Source organism: Cynocephalus volans, chromosome 9 (assembly GCF_027409185.1).
Source record: "Cynocephalus volans isolate mCynVol1 chromosome 9, mCynVol1.pri, whole genome shotgun sequence".
Lineage (NCBI taxonomy): Eukaryota > Metazoa > Chordata > Mammalia > Dermoptera > Cynocephalidae > Cynocephalus > Cynocephalus volans.
Window position 1 is genome coordinate 73,498,476 of NC_084468.1, and position 19,179 is coordinate 73,517,654.

Below are 19,179 nucleotides of genomic sequence, written 5' to 3' on the forward strand. Positions count from 1 at the left end.
TTGAGTTCCATTTGTGGCACATAGTAGAACCTTAAAAATAGTTATTTCCACTGCAAGGTGACATGAATTAAGTGACTCAATAAAGAAAATACCGTCCTTTTTGTTACCAATCCAATATCCAGTAAACCGATGCAGAAATTTATAGATTAGTAGCAAAGATTTTGGTGTCCTACAGATTGTATCAATTAGATGACAATATTGAGCTGTCATGTTACCCTGGTCTTGCTAGGGGTGGAGACTGAATACATAGATTCTTTATTCTTGAATATTTAAATATTTTCTTAATCAAATATTTATCAAGTTTTTGTTATAATTCCTCTTTTGAATCTTGGGAAGCAATTTTCCTTTCAACATTTACCCATCTGTGCTAAGAAGTATATATTTCTATCAAAAAATGTAAAATAATACTTTTACAGATCCAATTTTGAATTGTGGACTTTGTGCATAGGAAAGTTTGTCACCTTTGTGCAGGAAAGCTAAGAGTTGTTGAGAGTACATTTGAGATTTGATACGGTCCTGTGTCCACTAGACCAAGAGAACTTAGACCAGGGCATTAAATTTCATTTTACCCCTGAGAGCGTATATGATTTAAGATATTGTTTAAACTCTGAACATACTTTTAAAATTTGTTAAGTTGCCTTTTTTTTCCTTCATCATTAACATTTGTTGGTGTCTTGCTATGTACAACTGGAAATATTGGGAGAAAATGCAGTGTGGTGTAGTAATTTCTAGAAAAGCTGTGCCTGTTATAAGATGTGAACTATATAAATGTACACTGAGAAAGTTAGTGAAAATGTGAACATTTGGGCTGTATGATAATCCTCTCAAATATTTGGAGACATTCTAAATGGACTAAGTTGAAAGAAGGGAACTCATATTATTACAACCCAATTTATAAACAATGATTGATCTTTCTCTTTTCCAAAACTGTAATTTAAGCAGGAAAACATGTTGCCTTAGACATTGCCATGTCCTTCAGAAATTAGAACAGCTGTTTTGCCAGCAGTGTAGATTCCTTTTTCTATAGTGTTAGTAGCATCAGAAAAATTTTTTTCTGATTTCGGAAGGACCAGCTGCTCTGATGTTTTGGGAATATTCCCATATGCTCTGAATGGGAACAATTAAATGAAGCCAAACCAAAGACTTTGACTTCATAGAAGGGACAAAGCTTTTTAAGACTTTTCCAACCAGAAAGTTTATTATTAGAGTATTAATTTCCTGGAGGGAATTTTTGCTTCTTTGTGCAACGTAAAGGACAAATTTTTTATCCATTCTCTCATAGGATTTTGTTTTGTACTTGGAATTAATAGTCCAATGAACCAAAAATAGTCCCCAGTGGTTGGCTGGAAAGCTAATTTGAGAGCCACTAGAAATGTATTAAAACATGAGTTAGTACTCAGAATCAGAGTCCTGCAGCCCACCAGAGAAATGTGAGAATCTGCTTTACAAATGACTAATTTCATATTTGTATTTAAGCTCACAGGCACTGCTTTGAAGATGTTTGTTTTATGTATGTTAACATTTAGACCATATAAAGGAGAACAAACATAAACTTCTCTCCCAAGAAGCATATCCTGAGACATTAAGTGGCCTCCAACTTGAGAATCAGCTGGAAGAACCTAACTTAGAAATCTAGCACCATTTCTCACATCTGTAGTGACAGTCTTCCACCAACCTATAGAGTCGCTCAAGGTTATCTGTGGCACGAGAGAAATTGCAATCCCTTTTGTCAGGCCTGGACAATTTACATAAAGTAGACTGGGAAATGGGTCCATATGGGGGGCATTGTCAGAATCTTCCAAGAGCGTAAGGCCTGTAGTTGACCTCCCCACCTGGAAATTGTACATGGCCATGAACCTAATAAATGTGTACGCCCCTTTAAATTAGATGAGTGGTTAACCTGAACCAGTCATCTGTGTTAAAGGATGAAACTTAGCACAGAAAAACAGGTGATTTACACATCTTTATCAAGATGATGGAAATGAAGGACTTCTGGTTTATTGTTCTCAGACTCATATGTGTCCTCTAAGTTGCCATTTTTAACTCATGCTGTTTCTACAGTTCCTTTATCTTCTGCAGATGCTCGGCCTCCTAGGTAATTTTGTCATGCTTTAATTTCTATGTTTGTGTTGCAAAAATAACAAGCACAATAAACATACTTTTGCAAACTGCACGTTCCTTTCCCCTCTCTAATATTTATATACACACGTGTTGGAGCTTCCTTCACTGCTGCTTTGCTCTGACTGTTTAAGAATCAATATCCAAAGGTAAAGGATCTGTTTATGTCGTTAGACACATCACTTAAATCTGATTTCATTTGGTAAAATGGATATCTACTGATTGTTTTCTGGATAATATGGTATACTGGTTAATGATAATCATAATAAAATAACAATAATACTCACATCAGCTGAAAAAGAATGCTAACTAGTTCCAGGCAATTAGGGATTATGCCATTTTATGTTTTCAGTAAGCCTTTCTAGCAGGTATTTTTTAGAAACTATCTCTTTTTTTTTATGGATCAGGAAACTAGAGCCCAGATAGATTATCCTGCTTAAGGTCACACAGCTAATAAGAGGGGAGCTAGGATTGGAAGCCTGCTTTGCATCACTCCAAATCCAAAGTCTTTGTTGTTTTCATTACGTTATGCTTTTTTTCTTAGCTAGGACCTTCCCAGGCATGATGAGGAGGAATGTAGTATTTTGACTTGAAAGACGGTTAAAGTCTTCAGTACATTTTTTTTTCCTTCACTTGTACATTCGTATACTTTAAATCTCCCTCCCTTTTACCACAGGTATCTAGTTCTCTCATTCTATCATGGGCCCTCCCACGTATAAAGTTATTAAGCTATTTTTCTTGAGAGGTGGAAACATATGTGACAATTTATATAAAGAATATAGGGAGTGGGCGACCCTTACACAAATGAATGAGTCATAAATTGCAGAATTTCCACTGTTGGTTAGGTTTTGGGGGAACTGGCGATTTGCCTGAAACACTCTAAATCTTGCCTCTTGACAAATTTCATTCGCACAAGGGTGACAAGGAGGGAATGGCTTTACCTGTAAAGCTGAAGCTGTCATTCCTCAGCACACCCACACAACCCACTACCCCAATATCAGGTTGAAACTTTTCTCAATCTGATCGTGGTTCTACATCCAGAAAGCCCTATGCTTGTAAACATTTCCTTATAGTACAGAACATTGGTTTTTGTTGCAAGTGCTTCTAGAATGGCGATGTGAGTCAGAAAAATAAAAGTGTGGTAGCACTGTAAGAATTAAGTGTTCTGGGTCCAATGAGACTATTCCTTGCATGAATCTGACACTTGCAGCCTGTGTTTCTATTAGGGCTTCTCACAACTAGATAAATTTTGCTGAGAGATGTGCCACATCTGCTGCTACACTTCAAAGCTGCCTTCTTTTGTTTGTTTTGTTTTGTTGTTTTTTGATTTGCTGTATTTTATTACTGAGGGTGATGGAGTGTCTGGAATTGCTCGGTGCTTCTGATCCCAAACATCTTGCAGTGTTAACCTGAATTAACCAGTGGGGGGGCCTAACTCTTTGTGGCTGTGCTTCCTGTATTCTTGTATAACTAATTTCAGAACATAATCTAGTCTTATAGACTATGTGCGTGTATGCATATGTGTTTGTGTGGTGTGTGTACATGTGTTTATGTATATACATGTATGTGCACGTGTGTGTGTGTACGTGCATGTTTTGTGTTTTCAAGGATGTGGATCTTCCACAGCCTATCAGAAATATTGCAGTGTGTAAAGCTGATGTGTTATTTGTCAATGGTGAAACAATCTCCAGATTTCATATGGGCTTTCATATGATTTATGTAAATTTTTGTCAGAGTGGAAATAGCCAACAAATCTCTTACAATAGACAGTGCCAATCCCCCCCCACCTCCTACCCATTGGCATGGCTCCCACACAAGTTATCATCCACAGGAGTTAAACTAAGTAGAAGTGCAGGTGAAGAACTATGAAGAGTTTGAGATTTTACACTACTTGCAAACTGACAAATTAGCCTGCTACAGTTTCATTGATGCTATGACTTAGCTCATGGCTGCTATAACAAGAATACCACAGACTGGTGGCTTAAACAACAGAAATTTATTTCTCCAGTTCTGCAGGCTGAGAAGTCCATGATCAAGGTGCCAGCAGATTCAGTTCCTGATGAGGGCCTTCTCCTTGGTTTGTAGGCAGACAACTTTATACTATACCCTTACATGGGAGAGAGAGAAAGAGAAAGAGCTCTGGTCTCTTCATCCCCTTATAAGGTCACCAACTTAGTCCATTTATGCTGCCATAACAGAAAGCCACAGACTGAGTAATTTATAAAGAACAGAAATTTATTGGCCCATTGTTTTGGAGGCTGGGAAGTTCAAGACTGAGGAGTCAGCATCTGGGGCCTTCTTGCTACATCATCCCGTGGTGGAAAAGCAAATAGGGTGAGAAAAAGCAAGAGATCAAAACTCACAGCCCCAAACCCTTTTACATGAAGGTACTTCAAAAAGGTCATGAAAAAATAGTTAAAAGATAATCTGAATCTTCCCATGAACTTCCTGAAGTATGTTTGTAGTCAGCATTAATCCATTCATTACAGTGGAGCCCTCATGACCTAAACACCTCCCATTAGGCCCCACCTTCCAACACTGTTGTGCTGGGGTTAACTTTCTAACACATGCTTTTTGGGGGACACACTCAAACCATACCATTCTGCTCCAGGCCCCCAAAATTGATGTCTTTCTCACATGCAAAATACCTTCGTTCCATCCCAATAACCCCAAAGTCTTAACTCCATTCCTGTACCAACTCAGAAATCCAATGTCTAGAGTCTCATCTAAATCAAATATGGGTGAGATTCAGGCATGATTCATCCCAAGGCAAATTCCATCCAGCTATGAGCCTGTGAAACCAAACCAAGTTATCTATTTCCAAAACACAATGGTTGGGCAGGCATAGATAGGCATTCCGATTCCGAAAGTCAAGATAAAAAGGGTAACTGGTTCCAGCTAACTCCAAAACCTAGCAGGATGAACAAATTAAATCTTAAGCTTCCAGAATAATCTTCCTTGACTCCATGTCTCACTTTCAGAGAACACTGGGGTGGGGGTTGGGCCCCCAAAGCCTCGATCAGCCCTGCTGCCACAGCTTTTCTGGACTCAACCCATGCAGCAGCTCTTATCGGCTGGAGTCTCATGCCTGCAACTCTCTCAAGCTAGCATTGCATGCTGGTACCTCTACAGTTGCATGCTGGCAGCTCTAATCCCACAGTTCCACTGGGAATTGCCCTAGTAGGGGCTCTCTGTGGTGGCTTTGCCCCTGTAACAAGCCTTTTTCTAGGCCCCTAGGATGTTCGTGAAATCCTTTGAAATTTAGACGGCGGCATAGCTTGTACAATCTGTGCGCCCACAGAATTAGCAGCACACAGATGCTGCCAAAGTTTACTGCTTGTGCCCTCCAGAGTAGTGGCCTGAGGTGCACCTGGACCTGCATGAGCCACGGCTGGGGCAGCCAAGGAACACTATGCCAGAATGCAGAGGGCAGAGTCCTGAAGCAGCCCTGGGCAGCAAGCCATGGAGGTGTCTCAGGCTTCCCCTGAAATCATTCTGCCTCCTACAGCTCTGGGACAGTTTGGGGAGGCACAACCTTGAAGATCTCTGAAATGCCTTCAAGGTCATTCTCCCATTGTCTTGATGAATAGTACCTGCCTTCCTTCTATCCATGCTAATCCCTTTATCAAAGTGTCACTTGGATGCAGCCTGCCATGCTTTTTTGTTCTTACATGGCCAGGCTGTGAATTATCCAAATTTTTATGTTCCATTTCCCTTTTAATTATATAGTTCATTTTTTCGTAATTTTCCTTTTCTCATTTTATGATATGCAGTTAAAAGAAGCCACACATCTCCTTTAATATTTTGCTTATAAATTTCTTCCACCAGATACCTTAGTTCTTTGCTCTTAAATTCTACCTTCTGCAAAGCCTTTGGGCATGGGCACAATTCAACCAAATTCTTCCCTGGTTTGTAACAAAGATGGCCTTTACTCCAGTTTCCAATAAGATCTTCTCATTTCTGTCTGAGATTGCATCAGAATGACCTTTAATGTCCATATTTCTACCAACATTCTGATCATGACCACTTAAGTAATCTCTAAGGAGCTCCATTCTTCCCCTACAGTTCTTCTCCTGAGCCCTCACCAAAATTATCCTAATGCTCCATTCATGGCCAAGAAGGGTATTTCTAGCCTGTTCCTTCAAATTCTTCCAGCCTCTGCCCATTACCCAGTTCCAAAGCCACTTTCACATTTTCAGGTATTTGTTATATTAACACCCTACTCCTGGTACCAATTTTCTGTATTCCATTTTTTGCTGCTGTAAGAGAATACCGTGGACTGGGTAATTTATAATAAACAGAAATTTATTGGCTCACTGTTATGATGTCTGGGAAGCCCAAGATCAAGGGGCAGTATCTTGTTAGAGCCTTCTTGCCATGTCATCGTATGGCAGAAGGGCAAAGACAAGGCAAGAGAGAGCAAGAGATTGAACTCCTAGCCTCTGGTCCTTTTATAATTGGTATTAATCCATTCACGAGAGTGGAGCCCTCATGATCTAAACACCTCCCACTGGGCCCCACCTTCCAACACTGTTGCAGTGGAGATTAACTTTGTAACATATGCTTTTTGAGGGACATATTCAAACCATAGCAGATACCAGTCCTGCCATGGAGACTCCACCTTTATGATCTCATTTAAATTTAATAATTTTCCAAAGACCCCACCTCCAAATACCATCACATTGATTATTAGGGCTTCAACATATGAATTTTTGGGAAATACAAGCATTGAAGCCATAGTGTGTTGGTAGAAAACACATCTCTTGGGTTAGAGACAAAGCACAATTTATTACTTAGTTTATTACACAGTTTATTACAGCCAATATTTTAGCCAAATGATCAGCATTTTTGTGCCATTCTCAGAGTCCCAATTCCCACAGGGTGATGTGAAGAGGGCCAGAGGACACCCACGCACAGAGTGGGTTGAGTTATAGGAGAGGAATGGGAACGGGACCCTTTTATAATGGGAAGTAAGCAAACCTACTCTCTACTTTGGAGGAAAACATTGTATCTTCCAAGGCTGCTCACTCTACAAACAGTCTGGAAAATATAGTCTGGAACAAAAGAAAAACAGTGCTTTCTCTTTTAAGACATGCAGAAATGCAAGACACTCATGGGGAATTAGCTCTCAGTATATTTTCCTATTTTCTCTTTGTCGATATATATATTTTCCCTTTTCCAATACTCCTGCCACACCATCACCTTGCACTTATGACCAAAACCAACAGAGAGGAAAATGTCCAATCTTTTACTTTAATAGCCTTAGTGGTCAGTCTGGATCAGCTTCATTTCGAATCTGGTCATTTGTGCAGAAATCAGCCTTTAAGGCTGTCAGGAATAACAGTCATGTAAAAAACAGTCTACTGGAAAACATTTTCCATTAGAACTGGGATTTGAGGGTCAAATAGTAAAGCTTGACTTGGGCGAAGCCTAGCTAGGATAGTCAGGTTTTGGAGAGCTCAGGGCTCAGTTCCAGGAGGGCAGAGTAGGAGGCAGAGAGGCAGCTGAGCATCTGCAAGTATGGCAGCTGTAACTCTACTCTAAGGAGCTACATTCGAGAAAAAAACGCCATAAGGACTGCCTTCTTGGTTATTTTCTGATTTGCCTTGCTCCTAGATCCATTTTCCATCATTTTTGGCATTTCTTTTTTCCCAGAGAGATCTATCCAGATGAACTTGATCGCCCAGAACCCCTTGCCAGGTGGTTTCCATTGAGAGGCACCAGTAATAATGGAAGGATGGGAGGAGAGAAAGGTAGGGAGTTTTTCCCGTGCCCTCCTTGCGCCATGTTCCTGGCAGTGACCCAGTCTCCCCTTAGGAGTAGCTCCAGCTCCTATTAGACAGCCCCTCTGTTATGGCTCCAGTTCTCAATGGATTTGAGGGGTTTGAGACTACAGTCGTAATAACTTTCCACTGTTGTTAGTATCCAGGTAGTTCAAAATTCCTCATAATGCTTCCCGTACCTCTATAAGTTTCTTGAATCTTTCAAGTCTCTTGAACCTTTTGAGTTATAGTTTCACTTCTACTGATATAGCTAGAGAAAAAAGAACCCTAGTCTCAAAGGACCTAAGATAATAATAAACACTTTTTGAGTTATTACTCTGTGTCATTTTAAGCCTCACATCCACCTATGAGGTAGAAGCCATTACTAGCTCCATTAGACAAAGGAGAAAACTGGGACACAGAAATCTAACAATTTGCAGAGCAGAAACTGAGACCCAAACAGTTGGATTCTAAAGCCTTCGCCCTTACCACTACACTACAAGACATGTCTCTAAGATGATGCTCTATTATTTACTCCTTTGTAAGACAGAGGCTTAGTCATTGCAACCAGAGGAGGAAGCAGGTAGACTCTCAGGAGGAATAAAGCAAGAGTTAGACGGTAACAACTGGTGTTCAGGATTAGTGTGGAATTAGAGTTAAGTGGCTCCCACACTATTTTAGTCTAGGAATGGCCTACATATAGGGCTAAATTAAATCAATGTTTTGAGGTTAAGATTCCCTAGCTATGGGAATTAAGGGACATGGGGGCAAGGGGTCAGGTGGTCATTGCTATGTCTAGGTTTCAAGCTATAAACTTGTATTTCCTTTGTAAACAGATATGTCCATCTAAGAATGGAAAATGAAACCATTGAGTGCTGAGAGTATTTAGTGCTATTCAAAACTAATTAGAGTGTCCATATATTTTGAAAGAGAGCTGTGTATTAGCAAAATGAACTGAATTCAGTCAAACAGAATAAGCAAGATAAAAATAGCATGTAAATTGGGTGGTTGTCTGGCTTTCAGATGTTTGGCACTGTTAACTTTCCAAAACAGCAGTGAACATGAAAATAAGCAAAAAGGCTAATAATTCAAAACAGTAAAAATAGCCCGTAACATATTTGAGGTCATTTAATGGCTAAAAGAGAAAGCACTATCTCATTGGTGTATAACTGAAATAAAACTTAGTTCTCATTGGCAACAAAGCCCAGAAACCCGGGAGAAATAACAGGGTAAAGAGTGAAAAGATTGATGAAAGAATATTTTTGAAATGTCTGTATACTTGTTTATCTTAGAAAGATAACAGTCTGGCCTCATTGCAAATGCAATGTGGCCAGAAGAGAGAAGAAAGTAATGAATAGGAGTGAGAGACTGTGATGAGAAGTGACAGCCAGTAACAGAAATCCCCACTAGGGAAGAGGCAGGGGAAATACCAGTTAGCTGAGTCCAGCAGCCAGAGATCATCACTGTGTCGGCAAGCACAGCTCCGTCTCCCCTGACACATTCCCAGTGGTCTGTTTGAGGTGTTTCAACCAGCACAGGATGGGAGCCTGAGGTCACCAGCAGCTTCTACTGCCTTCTGCATCACCGTCGTCTTTATTTTCTTTATCTGCTAAAGTCCTGCCTTGATTCTGCCATTGTAGTCTTAGAAGCTGCTCTGCAGGAAAAAGTACAATTTAGGAAATGCTGCTCACACTTTTCTCCTCCTGGAGACTCTCAGTGAACATTTTATTTACATCTCCAAAATGTGTGAGATTCGAAATTAAGAAACCCATTTAATTTTGTTCAGCCCAGTCTGTGAAACTAATTTAACCTTAGAATCTTTTTCTTTCTATCTCAGCAACAGCCTTTGGGAAATGCTGCTGTGGTTGCTTCAGAGCAGACACGGGTCTATCATGGAGTCACCTGTACCAATAACAGTTGAGTAATGTAAAGAGAGTTTAATAAAAGGAGCATTTGTAAAGGTGTAGGCTCAACTTAGGTAAAGGAACAAAGGAGAGTGAAGGACCTGGGCAGTTTTAGTAGGACATCATTACTGCTCCCAGGCTACTAAAACTGCAGAGAAAGAGAGAGAGCTCTATGGAGAGAGGTAGCCTCTAGGAGAAAAATGCAGCTAACCTGAGGTGACCCAGCAGGAAGGAGAAGAGAATAATGCCTGACCTTACTCTCTTCCCTCCCTCTAATCCTGCTGTTGCCCCCACTCCATGCCAGCAGCTACCCTGCCATAAGCCAGAGGATGAGGTAGCTCCCAGCACAGTTCATGCAGGTGAGCGTCCCAGGGTGGACAAGGATAGGGTGGCCATGAGAGGCAAAGAGAAGATATCGAGCACAGCATCCTATATGATCAAGTCAAAACTTCCTAAGTTAAAGGCAAATCTGTGAAAGTTGTGTTATATTTAAAAAGACAGCATAGAGATCTCTCCCAGACTCAAAGAACAGGAACATTTTGATGGGCCAGTGCAATGTTGCTCGTCCTTGCTATGTAATACAACTCAGAAAGGACAGCTCCCAGCAGACTTTGAATCAAATAAAGCTGTTGACTAACTTTGTTCATGCATACAGCTACATTAGAGACTCAAGGTGTGTTTCATATAAGGACTGCTCAGCAAAAAGATCGGAAAATGTTCACTCGGTTCACTGCTTGCTGCAAAGTATGCAAAAAGTCACTCGGCTGGACTTGCACGATAAATCGTGGCACAAGAAGATAAAAATACAACAAGCAAACTTGATGCTAGAGGCAAATATTTAAATAAAGAACAATTCATTGATCTATTTAGAGAAATAATGCCTCATTACAGTTTATGTTTTGAAATGTAAAGTACATATTTTGTCATTCTGGGGAGGCAGTATTTTAGAATGGTTGATCACAAGAACTTAAGAGTCAGAAAGACTTGGGGTAGTCCTGGCTCCCTCACTTATGTGGCAGCACCCACCTGGCAAGTTCATCAATTTCTGCAAGCTGTGATTCTTTCATTGTTAAAATGCGCATTGTTGTTTTGGTTAAATTACAATGTAATGACAATAAGGGCTAATGTTTGCCAAGCACTGATTTTATGCCAGACACTGTGCTAAGGACTTTATGTGCATTATCCCAATAACCTTCACCATAAACCTAGTGAAGTGACAGTAATTTTTCTAATTTTCAAATGAAGATGCTGAGTCACTTGCCCAGGTCACACTGTTGACATGTACAAGCCCTTGGCACATTGACTGGTAATAACAAGTGCTACATAAATATTAGCCACTGAAATGATTTATTGTCACTATTATTGTTAATATTACTTGTCACCCTCTACTTTAGAAATAATGGGCAAATAAAGTTCTCCGGAATTAAGCAAATGAGCCTAGGTTGATTTCCTACATGTGATTTCCATCCATGCTGCTGGATTCTTTGTAGGTGAGGCCCCTTACAGAAAGAAAACATACTGTTTATTCTAAAAGTTCTAGAAGAGGTGAAAGTAATCTATGAGGAAAAAGCACAAAGGAACCTTCTGGGGTGATTAAATGTTTTATGTATAAGATAGAGTTGTGGGTTACACTAAGGACCTGTCATGTAATTAATTTGCAGGGCCCTGTGCACAATGAAAATGTGGTGGCATTGTTCAAAAGTTATTAAGAATTTCAAAATGGCAATAGAAAAGCATTAAACCAAGTGCAGTGTCCTACTAAGTGCAGGTCCCTGTGCACTTGCAAAGATCACACACCCATCAATCTGGTCCTGGTCACACAGTGCCTGCATTTGTCAGGTCATGGAACTGAATCCTTAGAACCATGTGTAAATTATATATCAATTTAAAAATTAAAATTGAATAAAAGTAAAAAAATCAAGTGGAAGAAGATTTCAGGTTGAGGTCTGGGTTCTCAAGTAAACTATTGGTGCAAATCATTGATTCTTGGTCAAACATTAATTGAATGACCCCCCAGATGGGTGTATGTATGTGTCTCTGTGTGTATGTATATATATATGACCTAGACATAGTCCTTACACTCACAGAGCTTACAGTTGGAGCCATTTTTGAGTTTTTTCCTTATCTTAAGCTCTGTTGAACACAAGGCTTTTATTTCTGCTTACATACCCAGTCTGTGTTCATTCTAATTTTCTACTTCTCAGTCTGACCTCAGCTATCCTGATACTAGTGTGTTTTTCTATCAAAGCAGCAAGGCTTTGGCCTGTGCTTCTGGGTTCCCAGCATCCGGCTGCAGTCCCATGTCCCAGAGATTGTTGCACTTGGTCTACTTGAGCTTCTCTCACCATGAGTCACTGAAGTGCCTCTACTGTCACCTGGGGCCTCAGCCTCCTGCTCAAATCTAAAAATCATGTAATACTTTTAATATCACAGTAATACTTAGTCTGTATTTTAAGTAACACCTTCCATGCCTAGAATTCTGTTAAAGTCAAATATAAAGTGTGACAGGAGGGGAAACTAGCCTGTCTATGTTTGTAAGGAGTACTTCTAGTAGCGGCAATGGAATAATAACATATAGTCTTTATGACAATATATGCTGTTCTAAATGAGAGTGGCTGAAATAGTGGGTGATTCTTCTTCATTTAAGTGAAATAGAACAGTGAATTGAGGGTGATGAAGTGTCTACAAGAGGTATTTTTATTGTCAGTGGCCATATAAGTGGCCACTGACAATAATAAAGAAGGAGGGAGACAGCCTTGGAGCAATGAATTCTCCATCATAGCAGGATCCAGCTAGAGCCTGGAGAGAGAAACATTTGCAAAAAGTGGTAGACAGAAACTGATTTTTGGGTGGATGTCCAAAGTAGGTAACTTAAAAGACTTCTTTATTCTAGAAGTTTTGATAGTTTATGATTTCTTGAGGAGAAAACCAATTATTTGGGAAAAGTTTATTTTATTTTGAAAATTTAACTGATTTTAATAAACATTACTAAATTTTTCACTTCCTCTTTCTGATTGTCTTTTCCATGAATAAATTTTACTATCTTTATTTTTTTAATGATATATGGTCTTCAACAAGATCATGGCCACATTATTAATTTTGAACTACAAAAATCAGAAAATGTTGAAGTACTTATTCAAAAAAGTTCTTCCTCCATCAGACACTGTTTATATATATCATCTATTTATCTTTTTTATGTTCCTGTGTCCATCAAACAATTCTTTCAAGAATTCTGGAAATTATAATCTTGATTTGTTTCATTTTGTCTAATTTACCTTCTGAGCCAAATTTAAGATTCTTGAAGAATCAGGTGGTGCCTTTTTGGTCCTGTTTGTATCCACAACAATGCTTAGTGCAACGCCCTAAGTGCCTGAGGCAGCTCTGGATTCTCATTAAGTGAAAGCCTAAGTCTGGAATTGATATTTTACAAGAACTAGGAAATTAAATTCATTTTGAGGTTCCCAAGGTAAATGTGTTTCAAGATTAATCAATGCTAATTTTGCTTAAATTTTTTTGAAAGCACCCAGAAAAGCTGATTTTTTTCCACCTCTATTAAGTATAGAGAAAATTTCAATTCTTTCTGAATTCACTATAAACTACTGTGCTCTTTTAGAGGAATGAGTCAGATAGACCAGGAGGTATTAGTGAGCATCTCAGGTAACTGGTGAATTTCTGCTCCTCTCCCAACAAGCACAGTGTACTCTGTCAATGACTGATAAATATCACCTACCTGATGGGCCATCCTATTGGTATTGTTCTTAAAAATTGTTTGCGCCTGTGAATAAGGGTGATCTTTCTTTGCAATTACTCTGCTGGCAAAAATGAATCATGCATGCTTAATACTCTTGTTCCAGAAATGGTTCTAGTGATTTCTGTTTGGGATTGTAAAAAATGAAGTTACTCCCTTTTGTATGCAATACTGATATTTACAGGCCTCACCAGTTTGTGGTAATGTCCTGATAACAGTTGAATCAAAATTTTCACTAATAGCTCTCTCTCTCTCTCTCTCTCTCTCTCTGTGTGTGTGTGTGTGTGTGTGTGTGTGTGTGTGTGTGTGTGTGTGTGTGTGTGGTCATACTGTAAGAGCTCCTCAGCACCTGTGTAAATTAATTAGATATGTCAAGGGAGGGTGTTTTGCAAAGACTTCATATAACTCAAAAATTCCAGTTGTAATTATATACTGTGTATTACTGCATTTCTGTTGCTTATAACAGAATACCCGAAACTGGGTAGTTTGTGAAGAAATAAAATTTATTTCTTACAGTGTCAGAGGTTGGGGAATCCAAAGTCCAAGGGAACACCTCTGGTGAAGGCCTTTTTCTTGGTGGTGACTCACCAGTGACACAGGGTGTCACGTGCGAATGGCCAAAGCAAGAGAGAGCTAACCACCTCACTTATTCTCCTTTGAAAGCCATCAGAACCACATCCATTACCACTCATTAAACCATCAGTGAATTAATCTATTCACGTGGGCATGGTCCTTAGGATCCAACCACCTCTCAAAGGCCCCACCTTTCAATTAGTGTAATAGGATTTCTCACCCTCTTAACATTATTACAGTGGAGGTTGAGTTTCCAATACGTGATCATTGTGGGGACACGCTTAACTCATAGCAGACTGCTTATCTGGGATGGCCATTAGAAGTAAAAAGATGAGTGCATATACTCCATGATTCTTAGACTATCTGGGTGGAGAGGAGTAACTGAAAAGTCCCCTCATGTAATTTTGGCATACTTTTCTGTGAAGGGAGAGAATACCTAAGTAAAGGGGAGGGGTGTGTACTCCACCTCCCGTATACCAAAAAATCACTGTCACTAAAAGAATGTATTATAAATCTCCAGTTGTAAAATAATGTGCCTGACTTAATTACTCTTAGAGATTAAAGTAGGCACAACAGAATTCTCAGAATGGGTGTGAAAGATTTGAAGAGCCTGGCAGACCTCTGCTTATAGTTTCTCCAGGGTTTTAGTTTATCCTAGTTTTATTGTGTTTTTCTATCCTGGCTCCTCCAAACATCATGGTTTAATTATACACCTGCCAATTTTCTGAGATCATGTCTCAGGTGGGCTTTTATAATGTTTCATTCTACAGCAGTGATTGATGTGATTATATTTTCTCTTTTCTGGACTGTCTTCAAAAAATCTTTTCTATCATTTAAGAGAATATAGCTGTAGCTGTATAGTCCAGTTTTACCTTAGCTATACTGGTCAGTGGAAAATACCGAAATTGGCTCACAAGAGAAGAAGCCACAGGAGATTGGGCAGTGACCTTCTTGAAGCATAAATATTCTTGAGATATGCTGATAATGGACGCATCTTGTACTTAAGCCTCTAGCAGAGCATGAAAAAATTTGGATTAGTTAGCATCATGTTGTGAGTCACAAGGTCAATAACAGGTGAGGTGAAATTACATAACTGGAGAATCTTGGAGCTGGAAGGGATCTTCTAAATCAGTGGCTTTCTGTGTTGACTAAAACCTATAATAAATATTTTTCATTGTGACTCAGTATCTACACTGGCATATCTGAAACAAAAGTTCCACACACATACACGTAAAAATAATAATAATATTTACAGTTACTATAGGGAAGCATGTTCTTATTCTCTATTCGATTCTTGACTCACAAAATTAATTTTGTATTCCATGTATGGCTGTGGACAGAAATTGGAAAGTACTATTCTAGATCACCTTGAGCAGCCTTTTATTTTGCAGAGGAATTGAGTAACCCTAGCAATTGAGTGAATTTAACAAGCTCTATGGCTAGTTTGGCCTCGAATCCAGGTCTTCTGCTTCTTCTGGCTATGCTCCCTTCTCAACACCAGTGTACACTCAGTGGTCTGGGGCATTAGTTTTTACTGTTTCAGGACATTCTGGATAGTGTATGTGTTGGACTGCATAAGGATTGTAATTATATTGTACTTTGAATATGAGTGGACATTAAAATTCTGTTGTTTAGATAATAATACAAGCAAAATCTTTAGTATGCATGTACATAATCTCACTCAGTGTGCATGCACATGGGCAGCAAGCAGAAGCACAATAATGTGAGGAATAAAATTGGAAGCTACTAGAATTTTGGGTTTCTTGTCCCCCATTGAGGTCAGACTTCCTTGATTCTCCAAGAGACCACTCCACAGTGAGTCAAGGCCCTGTGTGGCCTTGATAGAAACTAATTAGGGAACATCTTTTATGTCAGTACCAAAAGGATTTCATTTGGAAGGGAGCTTTGAGTATTCTTGACTGATCTCTTGTTAGGAGTTGGTGCCCATCAGGTAACCTCTCTTGCATGAATGCTGCTCTGACATACTCCTTCCCCTCAATGAGTCAACTGTCTAGCACATAGCATATATTTTGAATTGCCTTCTCAGTGGGTGGTATTGAATTATAATGAAGTCACGAGGTCCCATTTCAACCCAGTGGCACATATTACAAAACCAATGGCTGACCAATTATTCTGCAAAGTGTTGCCATCCGGCCATTAGTATCAGGTACTTGTTGTACATATTAAAAAGGCAGAATGTGAGCACTGCTACGGATCAACCAAACTGGACTCTCAGGGATGAGCCTGGGAACTCCCATCTTTCACAAGCTTTTCTTTCATGCACGCTGGCTGATGTTGTGAGTTCCTTGTGCACAGACACCATATCTGTTTTGCTCATTGCTGTGGTTTCCAAAATTCAGGTATTAAAACCTAATGATCAATGTGATGGTAATAAGTGGTAGGATCTTTAAGAGGTGATTAGGTCATGAGGGGATTAAGGTCCTTATAAAAGAGGCTTCACACAGTGTTGGCCTATCTTGCTCTACCTTCTGCCATGTGAGGACACAGCATTCCTCCCCTCTGAAGGATGTAGCAAAAAAACACCATCCTGGAAGCAGAGAGCAGCCCTCATTAGTTAACCATACTTAACAGCACTTTGATTTTGGACTTACCAGTCTCTAGAACTATGAGAAAATTAATTTCTCTTCTCTATAAATTACCCAGTCTCAGATATTTTGTTGTGGCAGCACGAACAGACTAAGACACTCATCACTTCATCTCTAATGACTAGCACATAGCAGACACCTAAGAATTAATTGTTGACTGAATAGCTTACCTCCCACTTCATTATCTTCAATGTCAGAGGCAACTGATCAACCAACACTTCCGAAAAGCTTAGTGAGAGTGCGTGGCCTCTGTAGGCTGGCTGCCTCCGTCATTTATCAGTTATCCATCCTTGAGTGAGTTGCTTAACATTTCTGTGCCTAAATTTGCTTATCTGATAAGGTGGAGATGATGCTACTGCTACCTGCCCCACATTTTATTATGAGGACTAAGTGGGTTAATACATACAAAGTGCTTAGAACAATACCAAATGGTAAGAGTTCCTTAAATTCAAGCCATGCAATTATTGGTATATACTAGACACATTCTTGGATGTTGTCTGCTTTAGTCCTTTGACTAACTCATCAGATTATTTTCATAGATAAGGAAACTAAGATAGTGACATTTTAGTGATTTGCCCAAATCATAAGGTCTTGTAAATGTGAGCCTTGTCTGAGAAGCAAGCAGCCCAGTGCCCTCTCCAAACACAGCTGCTCTCTCCCCTACTCTCCAGTTCTAATGTCACCTCCTTTTTACGGAAAGAGTTGCAGTGTTTCCTGAACACTGACAGAAAGTTATCAGCACTGATCCTCGTCTACACTCATGCAGGCCCACCCCAGTCATTTACGAGTTGCTATCTGATCATCACTGCTATGATATGCAAGAAAGAAGAAAGAAGTTATAATCATTCCTCTAATCCAGGGTTTCTCAATTTCAACAGTATGGACATTTGGGCTGGATAACTCCTGCCCTTTACCCAGTAGATGCCAGTAGTACCTCTTGCCCTGTGTGACAAAAATGTGTCCTGGGGAGCAAAGTCACCTCTGGTTGAAACCCTGCTTTTATCTGTTCTATCTCATCTGTCTCCCCCTTTTTATTCATTTGTATCTTACTTCCTGTCTATGTTTAGCCTCTCAGCTAGCCTCCCATTTAACTCCTGTCACAGAGAGAAGCAGTGGTCCCTTTCAAAATACCTTCTTTCCTGGTCCCTGAAATTCCACCATTAGAAATTAAAGCATAGCCTAGAAAAGCCTTAAAACATGCAGATCTCTGGAAGAAATTACATGTTAGTAGTTATTAAAATTGTAATGATTTAGTTTTACTGTACCATTTTGGGGGCAAGTGGATGATAGAATAAAATGCAACATGGTCACATGTATATGTTTTTTCACAAAGCACTTAATACAATGCTTTATGTGTAGAACATACTATAGTATTTGTTAAATTAATGAATGGATGGATGGATGGATGAATGAATGAATAAATAGATTAAAGAATGAGTAGGAGAAGTGGAGACACAAAAAAGAGACTGCTTTTCTAAATAATGGAATGAAAAGCATTGTTGAAAAAATATATATTTTTTTTAACAAAAGAGGAGATCTGGGTATGTTCAAATTAATTGAAAAAATAGGAACCAGTGGAGAGGGAGATGTAGATATAGAAGATACTGGAGTCCTTGCAGGAGTCCTGTCCCAAAGAAAATTGGTAGAGTGGTATAAAGTTCCCAGTTGGAAGGGTTATCTTTACAAAGATATTTTCTCTGTCCATTTCCTTTCCCTTTCAGAATAAAAATTATCAGTGGGATAAAGCAAAATATTCTGCAAATAAATGAGATTCTATAAGAAATGTAGCATAAATTCCTCTATTTTGCTTATGTGCTTGAGCTTGGGATGGCGTGAGGTACGCTGATTTACTCTCCTGCATGTGCCTCTTGCAATTAAGAACCATTCAGCATCAGCCATCGACACCTGCTATTTGTCTTAGATTTTTTTTTACCTGGCACTGTTTTCAAAGGTTCTATTCCTAAATTACAGATTTCCTTTTGGATAGGACACAGACCTAATTTGCAAAAGGAAATGGTGTGTAGTCTAAAAAGCAATAGCTGGCTTGTGAATTTATGTTTTAGGTTTTTAAATTCTGTGCATAATAATAAAACATCTAGGTAATGGCTCTCAGTTTCTTTATTAGATAAGAACATGTTGCATTGCCCAAAAATGCAATTTTTGTTGGTTGTTGAAATTTGGAAAATTTGAAGTAATTTATGCATTTGTCTGAGACCAGCTAAATTTAATCTGTTTGACAAGGATAAGTTGCAAATGACTTGTTTAATCGATCAACTGTGTAAAATGAAATGCAAATTAGAAGATGACTAGTGCAGCACTAAGTCCTCTCTTCTTTGCCAATAGAAGAAATGGCTAAGCAGATTCTGAGTACTCTTTCTGGGCCAATTCATGATCAGATTAATAATGCTAACAGTTAAAAGAATAAACCTTTTTTTTGTTTTTGTTTTTTAACTGATAAGGCCTTGTTA

The 19,179-nt window shown here is 39.2% G+C and overlaps 1 protein-coding gene across 2 annotated transcripts in view; it reads left to right on the top strand.

The window, feature by feature from the left end:
* Positions 1–19,179, top strand: part of ARHGAP24 (Rho GTPase activating protein 24) — a 710,372-nt gene that overhangs the window by 176,434 nt on the left and 514,759 nt on the right. The window lies entirely within an intron of this gene.